Source organism: Hordeum vulgare, chromosome 4H (genome assembly GCF_904849725.1).
Source record: "Hordeum vulgare subsp. vulgare chromosome 4H, MorexV3_pseudomolecules_assembly, whole genome shotgun sequence".
In the NCBI taxonomy this organism is placed as follows: Eukaryota; Viridiplantae; Streptophyta; class Magnoliopsida; order Poales; family Poaceae; genus Hordeum; species Hordeum vulgare.
The window spans coordinates 123177780-123189462 of NC_058521.1; the positions used below are offsets into that span (position 1 = coordinate 123177780).

At 49.2% G+C, this 11683-nt stretch overlaps 1 long non-coding RNA gene across 1 annotated transcript; it reads right to left on the bottom strand.

Moving 5' to 3' along the window:
• Window positions 1-6652: 6652 nt before the first annotated feature.
• LOC123446233 lies at window positions 6653-8752 on the bottom strand. Its single transcript, XR_006631276.1, has 2 exons — window positions 7224-8752; window positions 6653-7055 (listed from the first exon to the last, which is right to left on the bottom strand). It is a non-coding gene; the product is annotated as an uncharacterized LOC123446233 (long non-coding RNA).
• Between the last annotated feature and the right edge of the window lie 2931 nt (window positions 8753-11683).

An 11683-nucleotide genomic window follows, 5' to 3' on the forward strand; every position in this document is an offset into this window, starting at 1 on the left:
GACATGAGGACTTACACAATTGAAAGATACGACCATTGCTGCGCCACGCGCCACATGTCACCAATCTTATCCACCAAACGGTCATATCATTGGGGGCATTAATGTCAAATCATGTCACGATGCTCCCAGACTATAAATGGCCGCCCCCACAACCACTAGTTGGTTGGCTTCTCCGAGACAAACTCGCACTGGTCATTTAGAGCAACCCAATCCACGAGGACTTTGAGCAAACATCATCAAGTGAGGAAAAACTCCAAACACCCAAACCAAAAACCCAAAAAAAAAACCCAAAGTGATTGAGCATCACTGAAAAGATTGCTCATGTGTGGAACCGACGCTTGTTACCTTTGAGGACTGTGCATCCTCCAAACGGTTAGGCGTCATGGTCTAGAGCATCCAGCAATGAATTGTGGATCGTCGGGTGACCGAGTTTGTGTGGGTTTGGAAGTCTGTCCTAAAGACTTGCCACGAGTGTTGGGTGAGGACTGTGTGTCCATAGCTCAAGGAGAATACGGTAGGGACTATGTGTCTCGGGACTATGCATCCTTTGGTTTGAATACCAAGCCACTCCAAACCAGATGTACTATTGTCACAACATTTGGAAATGTGTCATCAAACCACTGTCTTCACTGAGCAACAGGTTCTAATTCCTCAACTCTTTCATTTCCTCAATTTCATGTTGATGACTTTGATCTTTATTGTTTGGATAATTTGACTGAAGACGTTCTCTAACTCCTCACCTCAAATTCATCACTTATATTATTCATCACCTTCTTATCCTGATCACGGGACCTGTGCAACTTGAATGTTCCATTTCATTCTGACGACTAAGCTATAGCTGTTTTTGCACATCTGTTTGAGTACTTATTCCATTGCACTCAGTTCGTGACTGAGGACTTTCCTCACTAGGAATTTCCTCAGTGATGAATTTGTAAAAATCGCCTATTCACCCCCCTCTAGTCGATAACGCACTTTCAAGTTAAGCCCTCGAGTGTGGATGATGTACTCACTTGGAGTGGTTTTTAACTTAGGCAATGGCTGGACCGTAACTAAGCCCCTCGTGTATGGATGATGTCATCACCCGGAGTAGTTTTTAACTTAGAAGATGACTAGAATGCAGCTAAGCCCCCGAGCGTGGATGATGTCCTCACTCGGAGTAGCTTTTAACTTAGGTGATTGCTGGACCGCAGCTAAGCCTCCGAGTGTGATGATGTCCTCACTCAGAGTGGTTTTTAACTTAGGCGGTTACTATATCGCAGCTAAGTCCCCGAGTGTGTACGATGTCCTCACTCAAAGTATTTTGTAAATTAGGCGATGACTAGGCCACAGCTAAGCCCCCGAGTGTGGATGATGTCTTCACTCGGAGTGGTTTCTAACTTAGGTGATGACTGGGCCGCAACGACGCCCCCGAGTTTGGATGATGTCCTCACTAGGTTTAGTTTTTAACTTAGGCGATGAATGGACCACAACTAAGCCCCCGAGTGTGGATGATGTCCTCACTGAGAGTAGTTTTTAACTTAGGCGATGATTGGTCCGGAGCTAAGCCCATGAGTGTGGATGATGTCCTCACTCGGAGTTTTTTTAACTTAGGCATCTGTTGGACCGCAGCTAAGCCTCTGCGTGTGGATGATGTCCTCACTCAGAGTAGTTTTTTCTTAGGCAATGTTTTGACTGCAGGTAAGCTCCCGAGTGTGGATGATGTCCTCACTCAGAGTAGTTTTTAACTTAGGACATGACCGGACCACAGATCAGCCCCCGAGTGTGGATGTTGTCCTCACTCAGAGTAGTTTTAACCTAGCTGATGACTAGATCGTAGCTAAGCCCCCGAGTGTGGATGATGTACTCACCAAGAGTACTTTTTAACTTAGGCGATGACTGGACCACAACTTAGCCCCTGAGTGTGGATGATGCCCTCACTCGGAGTAGTTTTTAAGTTAGGCAAATACTGGACTACAAATAATCCCCCGAGTGTGGATAATGTCCTCACTCAGAGTAGTTTTTATCTAAGGCAGTGATTGGATCGTACCTAGGCCCCCGAGTGTGGATAATGTCCTCACTCAGAGTAGTTTTTAACTTAGGCGATGACTGGATCACAGCTATACCCTCGAGTGTGGATGATGTCCTCACTCGAAGGCAAAAACCCGTTCGTATAATACGGAATAGCCTCTACCGACTATGGAAATAATCTCGGATTGCATACTAGTTTCTGCTTATTATGACGGTCGATTTTCTGCTTTCTCCACTGAGGTATTTCAAGACCAGGGAAGCTGGGAATACAATTGCAGTGCTTCTCCCTTTACCCCTTTAGCAAAACTAGCGGAATGTAAGGGTGTAAGCACAGGAGTGGGGCAATCCACTGGAGACCCAAGACATAACTCGGAACCAACGCATATAATGAAAAATCATCAGAGATCGAACACATGCATAAGAGTGACGGCGAGGTTCTTGGGGCGGTCAATATATCCTAGCCCCCGGTTAGTAGTCGTGCGCACCTTATTTTTTTGTTTTAGCAATCATCAAATGAGTTTGTCCTGTCAGCGTTGTATAGTGCAAAAACCTGATTAATGATAAGTATATCAAAAGACAAGCATCTGTAACAGATATTGGTGAAGAAATTTTACAATTCTCAGCCCTAGGGCCACTGTTCATAGGAAACTATCAAAATTAAACAACACCTCCCCTGCAGCCCTTTTGCGAGTGACTTGACGTACATCTGGCTTTTGGCTACATTAAATGGAAACAATAGGGGGAGGGAGGCTTTTCCTTAAAAGGTTGTTGTAGATGGATGACGGGCTTTCAACTATGGAGTCGTGAGAAGCTGTCGATGAAATATAGCTTGATGCTTGGGAGGGTATTTACGGTATCTGTCGTGGTCTTGTCACGGCAGATGTCCTCGTACAAGGACTTAGGTGTGAGGCCATCGCAACCATGTGGCGGCTTGAGAGGGGTTGGTCGGAATCGAGAGACGCGAGTTTACCCAGGTTCGGCCCCTTCGATGGAGGTAAAAGCCTACGTCCTGCTTGTGTTTCATCGATGAAGATGATGGTCTCGATTACAAGGGTGGAGACTCGTCACCTCTAATCTCGTGGGTGTCTAATCTGTATATCTCATGATTTGTTTTGTCTAGACCTAAATTGTGAATCTGTCTATTGAGATGTCTAAAAAACCTTGACCCTCTTGGAGCTGAAGGGGCGGGTTACATATAGAGTCCAAGTCAGATTTAGGCTTAACCTATTATGACTCTCCATCACGGACTTCTCTTCTTGGGCAGCTGAGTCCCGGGCGGCTTACGACCGGACGACTTACAACTGGGCTTCTCTACATGGGCTTCTGAGTCCCAGGCGGCTTACAACCGGGCTTCTGAGTCCCGGGCGGCTTACAACAGGGCTGCTGAGTCCCGGGCGGCTTACGACCGGGCTGCTAATTCCCGGGCAGCTTACGACCGGGCGGCTTACAACCGGGCTGATGAGTCTCGGGAGGCTTACGACCGGGCGGCTTACAACCGGGCTTCTCTTCGAGACTCATCTTCAGGGACTCGTCTCCAGAACTTGATTGTCTGATGGGCATAACTCTCTGCCGAGTCATAACTGTGTGCCTAGTCATAACCGTCTGTCGGGTCATAACTGTCTGTCGGGTCATACCCCGGGGTATATCCCCAAGATTAGCCCCCATGTTAGCTTGAATTTATTGATGGTAAGCTCGTGAAATAAGAATAGCAAATATGTTAAGTGACCGGCTCTCTCCCTTTGTCGGTTTATGAAGTGGCTCCTCAGAAATCCGGTCTCTTCTTCATATGAATGAGCCGTCTTCACAATCATCTTGCAGGTTCGTGTCCTTTGCAAAATAAATACATATGCCATTGAGTCGGCCTCCAATGCTTTGGCTTGATGAAAATTTGGGGAATGAGAAATCCACACAATGTTGAACTAGCTTCTCTTGCTTCGGCAGGTTATGATTGATAATGGCGGGTTGATTGCTAATGGCGGGTCATGATTGTTGGTAACACCCCGTCAAACAAATGAACTCCAATTGACTTGATCAAATTATTGGAGATAAAGAAATCCATGTGATGTTGAGCCGGTCTCCCAATACTTCACCTCCATGACGAAATGAAATGTGCTCTTCAATTTTTTGATATATCCATATTACCTATAGGCCCCAAGGGACGGGCCATCAGTGTGTGATGGGTCGGGTCTTCAATTTGAACCTCATGATCTGTGAAACAACTTAGTGTTGTAGTCCCCAAGTGCTGGGTTGTCTTGCGTGCGACAACCTGGGACTTTAGAAATTATTATCTGAATAGTGTAGCCCCCAAGTGACGAGTCGATTGCTTGCGGTGACTCGAGACTTCCACGTTCTTCTCATTTGAAAATAAAATATCATATGATGTAGCCCCCAAGGGCCGGGTCATTATGCAATAATGAGCATGGACTTTGTAAATCTGATGATGGAACCTTGAGCAGCAATGTGTAGTCCCCAAGGACCGGGTCATTATAAAAATGATGAGTCGGTGCTTCCTTGAATCCATACTTGAATAAAAATGCGATATGTAGCCCCCCAGGGCCGACTTATCTCCTTGAGGTAGCTGGGTCATATGATGATGTGATGATTTGAAAGAGAAGTTTGCATTAGCCCCCAAGTGTCATGGTGCATGCTTGCAGCGACATGGGACTTTCATACTTTGATGTAATCTTGATTTGAATAATGTAGCCCCCAAGTGCCAGATTGTGTGTGTGCAGCGACTTGGGACTATTCCTTCCATTGTAGAATCATATCCACTCTCATGATACCTTTATTATGAAAGCAATCCTCGGTCGTGGTTGCAATGTGATCCGGCAAATATATGTCTGAGAAATCCATAAGTGTTGTAGTTTACTACAGAGCACAAGTTGAAGAAATCCAAGAACGGTCAATTAGACGACTCGGCATTATATGTGATAGGGCGGCTCTTCGACAATAGTCAATTCTTCTGAGCTGTCTTAAAAACCCCAATCATTTAACACTGGTTATGATAAACCATGATGAAAATCTAGCCAAGTTGGCTATTCAAAGATCTATTTGCACCTACAAGAATTTATGCTTTGACCCGGTTTGAAGACTCGCATGATATGTATGTATGATGCATGATGCAATGCAAGATGTTGCATGTATATGACAGAATAGTGTTGGTTACACCATAGCCGGCTCAGTGAGTCTCCGCGGGTAAGACGAGCTCTCAAAGCTCTAGTGGTACCCAAAAGAGGTTAAGTCGGCTCAGTGAGTCACGGCGGCCTGCTGAGTGAGTCACAACAGGTTATAAAACTTTTATGAAACCTTGTGGCAATGCCACAAAGATAGTCATAAATTTCGTCGGCTCGATGAGTTGCGACAGGATAGGACGAGTTTGCAAAACTCTAGTGCTACCCCAAGAAGGCTTTTGCAACAACCCAAGTTATTTAGACCGGCTGATCAGGCGCGAGTCAGGCTTGAGTGAAGCAGGTTCAGTGAACCAATGGTTTGTCTATTTTCCATGCGTGGGCTCTTGCGAGTACCTTTCATGTTTTAACCAAGGCAAGTTCAGGGTCCAGAAGCGGATTGACTCGCCAAGAGTACATGGGACCATAGGGCGATTTGTCCCACACACAGTCGAGTATAACCATTTGTAATGCGTTAATGTTTCACTAGCCAAGAGGGTATAACCTATGATTAGGGAAAAGCCAGACATAGGATTGCAGAAGCGTATACGCTCTTACTGCAAAACGATTTGGGAACTGATAGCCCCCAAGTAAGCCGGCTTAATTATCAAAACCATATAAGGCGCCCATGTTTGAACCGTGCAACATGGCAACTTTGGTCCTCTTTGGCTTACCAGTATCCAGTTTTGAAATAAGTGCAGCATGACGACTTATGCTCTTTGATACTGATAACGTCCATGCTTGGACGACTTATGAAACAATAAAGACTCATGCTTTCAAGAAGCTGAAACGGCAGAGACCCCAAATTTCGCGGGCGCCGGCTTTATTGCTGTAACGATCCCGGGTTCTTGAATTATTCATCCCAGTTGAGTTTGTCGAGCCATGTCCATGTAGCCCCCGAGTATTAATTAAGTCGACTCAAGGAGGCGGCTTGAGAGTCTCCATACTTGATTTTGACATAAGCCGGTATAATGTTGATGGTTGCACACGTGTGTTGGGTGGTTCATATAAGTGAGCATTGTACCGATATGTTGACGTCGCCCGGGCCGTGATGGAGGCATCTTGCATCCGTTTGTTGGGCGACTCGTATGAGCGAGAACTGCACCGGTGGGTTGATATAAACTAGACCATGGGGTCGGCGACTCGCGTCCATCTGTTGGGCGGCTCGTATAGGCGAGCACGACACCAATGGGTTGATGTAAACCGGACCATGGGGCCGGATCTTGCACACGTCTGTTGGGCGGCTCGTATATAAAATTACGGCACCAGCATATTGAACTGAATGTGAGAGCTGTCTGGCGACTTGATACGGACGCGAGAGTCGGTTGCTGCAATTGTAAGCCGTCTTGGTTGCGCGGACGTGAGAGTTGGCTGTGTCGTTGTAAGCCGATGCTGATGGAAATTTAATCACTGCTTGTAAGCCGGTGCGCGAGTCCTTTGAGTAATGCAGCTCGGATGAACACCGATGCTGAAAGATGTTGGTGTACACTCCATCTCCGGGATATAATTTCACTTTTTGTAATGAGGAATCCCCCGTGTAAAAATATTGCAGGCCATAATAATTGTTCTTTGAACAAATAACATGTACTAAAAATGAGATAAGATGAATAGCACCTGATGCGTTTTTACGAATGAGGGTGAGAAAATCTTCTGACATATTTTATGTAAACCAAGCAGCGGGGGCGATGGCTCAAGCACGTCCGTTGTGCAATTCAGATGAGCAGGTGTGACACCGGTGGAATGATGTAAACCAACCGCGGGGGCGGAGGCTCGAGCACCGAAGTGTTGATGTAGACGAGAGATTCGATTGCGGCATTGAAAATCAGTGCGGATGCATGAGTTGCCGCGGTGCTCGATCACCTTTGTAGTGAGCACTTTGTCCTGCATAGAAAAATATTGAAGACATAGTAATTTTTCTTGGACGATTTAATATGTACTGATAAAATGTATAGGATTGATATCACCGATGTATTTTGTCGAAATTTATCGGTCGCGGGATTGATGATCATTATAGTGAAGTTGGGCAAGGCCGCAGCGACTTATACGTACATCGTGAGGTGGATGCGCCAGGCAACTCCTCGTGCGGCGACTCAATGCACAGCGGCTCCAGGTGCGGGGACATGGGATGGCGACCCGGCGACTCAGGACACAACGGCTCAAGGCAAGGTTAAGCTAGGCGACTCGTCGCGCGGCAACGGAGGATGGAGAAGCGGCAACTCAGGGCACAACGGCTCAAGGCAAGGCTAAGTTAGGCGACTCGTCACGCGGCGATGGGAGATGGAGAAGCGGCGACTCAGGGCACAGCGGCGCATTGCGGCGGCAGTGGGCCGGATCAGCGAACAGGGTGAGGTGTGGTAAGCCGGGATGGAGGCGAGGCGACTTACACGGGCGCGGGGACCTTTGCAGCCAGCACTGGGCCCGACCGGAGCGGTGGACGAAGTGTGAGGGATGAGCGTGCGTGCGCGACATGCTGCAGCGAAGGGAGGCAGGCGGAGCGAGAAGCATGGAAACCCGGGTGCGCTGGGCAGAGCCGGTGCTGACGCGAGTTCGCGCGAGTGCGGCCGGAGTGGTAGATCTGAAGCAAAGAGGATCCGCAGGCTGAGCGCAGGAGTAGCCTAACCCGGCCGTGGGGTGAGGAGCGCTGACCGCGGGGTGACGCCCAGGCGCAACGGCGTAGCAGGGATGCAGTTTGCATGCGCGGTAGCTGTGCATCTCGCTCAGTGGCGTGTGGAGGCGAAGGCGGAGCGGAGCGACGGTGACTCAGTGATGGAGCGACTGGGCGCGTGAAGCGAGGTGGTGGAAGGAGGTGCGGTAGGGAGAGCCCGGTTCGGACCCTCGGCACTGGAGCGAGACCGGCTCGGAGCGAGGCGAGCTAGGCCATGACGCTGAATCTGTGATCAATCTGTTTCTAGATCGTGGCTTGTCCTCCTCCTTTTTTAATATTTACTTCCGAGTAACGTTGTCTCTCCAGAAAACCATTTTCGCATCGGGATTGGGCTGGACGTGCACTTCGCGTGCGGCTATGGCAAGCCGAAGTGCGCGCAGGCACTGCTGGAGGCTAGCACGGGTGTCAACAAGAACAAGAACACTGCGCTCCATTATGTCGCCGGCTTGACGGGGCCGCGTTTGGTAGACTGGCTGATGGATCTGTTTCTCCTCCTGATGCGTGATGGATCTTTGGCTGGTTCCTCCGTGGTGGATTGATGTGGTGCATGGACGACTAGGCCATGTAGCTCGGCGGGTGTGGAGGCGTTGCAAAGCCGCCGCGACGGGTGTGGAGGCGGCGTGTAGCGCAGTGGGAACCGTCGTCTGCAGGAGCGGCGACTGACGCGCGACCAAGTGAGAGGAGTCGGTCGTCAGAGCGGTGGCTGTAGCTAAAGACCGGCTCAGGACGGGGCGAGTACCATCCCGGATTTGAGATGGACTCGGGCGCTGTTTGGATCCATGAGCTAAAGTTAGTTTGAGCTAGTTTGGGTTCAACTAGCCTTAAAGTATTCAAACTTAAGGGTTAGATGGAAGCTAGTTGCATCTAACTGATCCAAAAAATTATCCCACCCAAGAGGTGCTAATTGGAGCTAGTTCTCATGAGGTTTATTAAAAAATATTTTTCTCTCTCTCCCACCAGCCAAGAGATGCTAATCGGAGCTAGTTCTTATGAGGCCCATTAAAAAATTATTTTTCTCTTTTCATAAAATGCATCTATTGTCAATCTAACCCTTCCATCCAAACACCTATTTTCCTAGAGTTAGTTTAGACTTAGTCATGAGCTAGAAACTAACTCTAACCACTAGCTAAGCTAGAGTATCCAAACAGGGCCTCGGAGCGAGGTGGAGGCGAGTCACCAGTGAAGCAGGTTTTTTTTTCACTGTTCTGACCTAGAAGACGTAAATAATTCACAGAACGAACTCGTTCTGAAAAGATTTCACAATCTGACCTTTTTAAAAACGCCAGGAACCGTGGCATTGTTGTGGCATTTAAAAACATCAGTCTAGTATGATGTTTTTGATCCATATTCAAACGCCTGTCTACCTTGGGTTGCAGCACAAATAGAAACGCCAAAGATGTTGGCCTTGCTAGCCATGCACCAAACGTCAAAGGTGTTGGCTTTGCAGAACAAACAGGGACACTCCTCGCAGAGAGCGCCAGGAGCCGTACTCGGGACGAGCAAAGACGCATCAGGAAGCTTGCATGCACTAGGTTGTGCACTAGGACGAGCACTAGGCATGCACTAGGCTGTGCACTAGGCATAGAGTATAGTGTATGTATACTAGGCTGTGCACTAGGACGAGCAAAGACGCAACCTCAGATTTAATTTTCTGACTTTTTTTTGCTCATTGTGTCGTTTGCTTGTGGTACATGGGGAATAGTGTATGTACTTCTGCATGCACGCAGCGGTGCATAGGCTGCTAGGTAGAAACGCCATTATTCATTGCGTTTGTCATTTGGGTTGCAACGTCAAAGCATTGGTGTTTCGGTCTGGGGCTGCAACGCATCCTAGACTGGAGTTTTAATGTGGATCAGAAACGTCATGGTAGGCAGGTGTTTCTACGTGGAGCAGCAACGTCACAGGCTCTGGCGTTCCTAAATTGTGTTTCATTGATGAAGATGATGATCTCGATTACAAGGGTGGAGACTCGGCACCTCTAATCTCGTGGGTGTCTAATCTGTCTATCTCATGATTTGTCTTTGTCTAGACCTAAATTATGAATTTGTCTATTGAGATGTCTAAAAAACCTTGACCCTCTTGGGGTGTCTCGCCCAGCGGCGGACCTATGTTGAGCCGAGTGGGGGCTCGGGCCCCCAGTCAATTTCTACTTTTAATGTTATAAAGCCTAATATATTATTAGTTGGCCCCCCAGTTAATCAAATATTTGGGCCCCCGGTCACTTCGGCCCCCACTGAATTCTTGGGCTGGGTCCGCCCCTGGTCTCGTCCCACCTTATATAAGCTGAAGGGGCGGGTTACATATAGAGTCCATGTAGGATTTAGGCTTAACCTATTATGACTCTCCATCACGGGCTTCTCTTCGTCGACTGCTGAGTCCCGGGCGGCTTACTACCGAGCGACTTACATCTCGGCTTCTCTTCGTGGGCTTCTGAGTCCCGGGCGACTTACGACCGGGCGGCTCACGACCGGGTGGCCTACAACCGGGCTTCTAAGGCCCAGGAGGCTTACGACCGGGCTGCTGAGTCCCGGGCGGCTTACAACCGGGCTGTTGAGTCCCTGGTGGCTTACTACCGGGCGGCTTACGACCGGGTTGTTGAGTCCCGGGCGGTTTACTACCGGGCGGCTTACAACCGGGCTGCTGAGTCTCGGGCGGCTTACAACCGGGCTTCTCTTTGAGACTCATCTTTAGGGACTCGTCTCCGGAACTGGACTGTCTGACGGGTCATAACTGTCTGCCGAGTCATAACTGTCTGCCCAGTCATAACCGTTTGCCGGGTCATAACTGTCTACAGGGTCATACCGCGGGGTATATCCCCGATAGTATCCCCTCTGTATCAAGGAGTAATTTTGCACCATAGTTTGGTCTAGCCGAGCATATGGTGCTTGTTCGGGTCTACGCTTATCTCAAGTTGAAGATGCCCGGACCCCGAGGAGTCACCACCGTCAATGGCAACATAGAATGATCTCTCCATATCAAAGAACATACCACGGCCTTGGCAGCGAAAGGCGAGCACGATGACGAACTATCAAGTCACAAGCTGGTGAAGCCATGACAAGTAGGCAAGCGATCCCGAGCTCAATCAAGTCCCCCGGAGAGCTCCTCGGTCCCGAACACATAAGGGCACCCCTCCTACAAAATCTTCCATGCACCTTCAAGGTATGTCTCTCGTGTACGCAATTTTCGTTCTCCGAATACTATGGGATACTGTGGGAGACCCGAGCAAGCACCATATGCTCGGCTAGACCAAACTATGGTGCAGATTTCCTCCTTGATACATAGGGGACACTGTCGGGGATATACCTCGCGGTATGACCTGGCAGACAGTTATGACCCGACAGACGGTTATGACTGGGCAGACAGTTATGACTCGGCGCACAGTTATGACCCGTCAGACAGTCAAGTTCCGGAGACGAGTCCCTGAAGATGAGTCTCGTAGAGATGCCCCGTTGTAAGCCGCCCGGTCGTAAGCCGCCCGGGCCTCAGCAGCCCGGTTGTAAGCTGCCCGGTCGTAAGCCGCTCGGTCATAAACCGTCCGGTCGTAAGCCGCCCGGGACTGAGCAGACCGGTTGGAAGCCGCCCGGTCGTAAGTCGCCCGGGACACAGCAGCCCGGTCGTAAGCCATCCGGGACTCAGAAGCCCGGTTTTAAGCTGCCCGGTCGTAAGCCGCCCGGTCGTAACCCGCCCGGGAGTCAGAAGCCCACGAAGAGAAGCCCAGTTGTAAGTCGCCCGGTCGTAAGCCGCCCGGGACTCAGCAGCCCACAAAGAGAAGCCCGTGATGGATAGTCATAATAGGTTAAGCCTAAATCCGACTTGGACTCTATGTGTAACCCTCCCCTTCAAC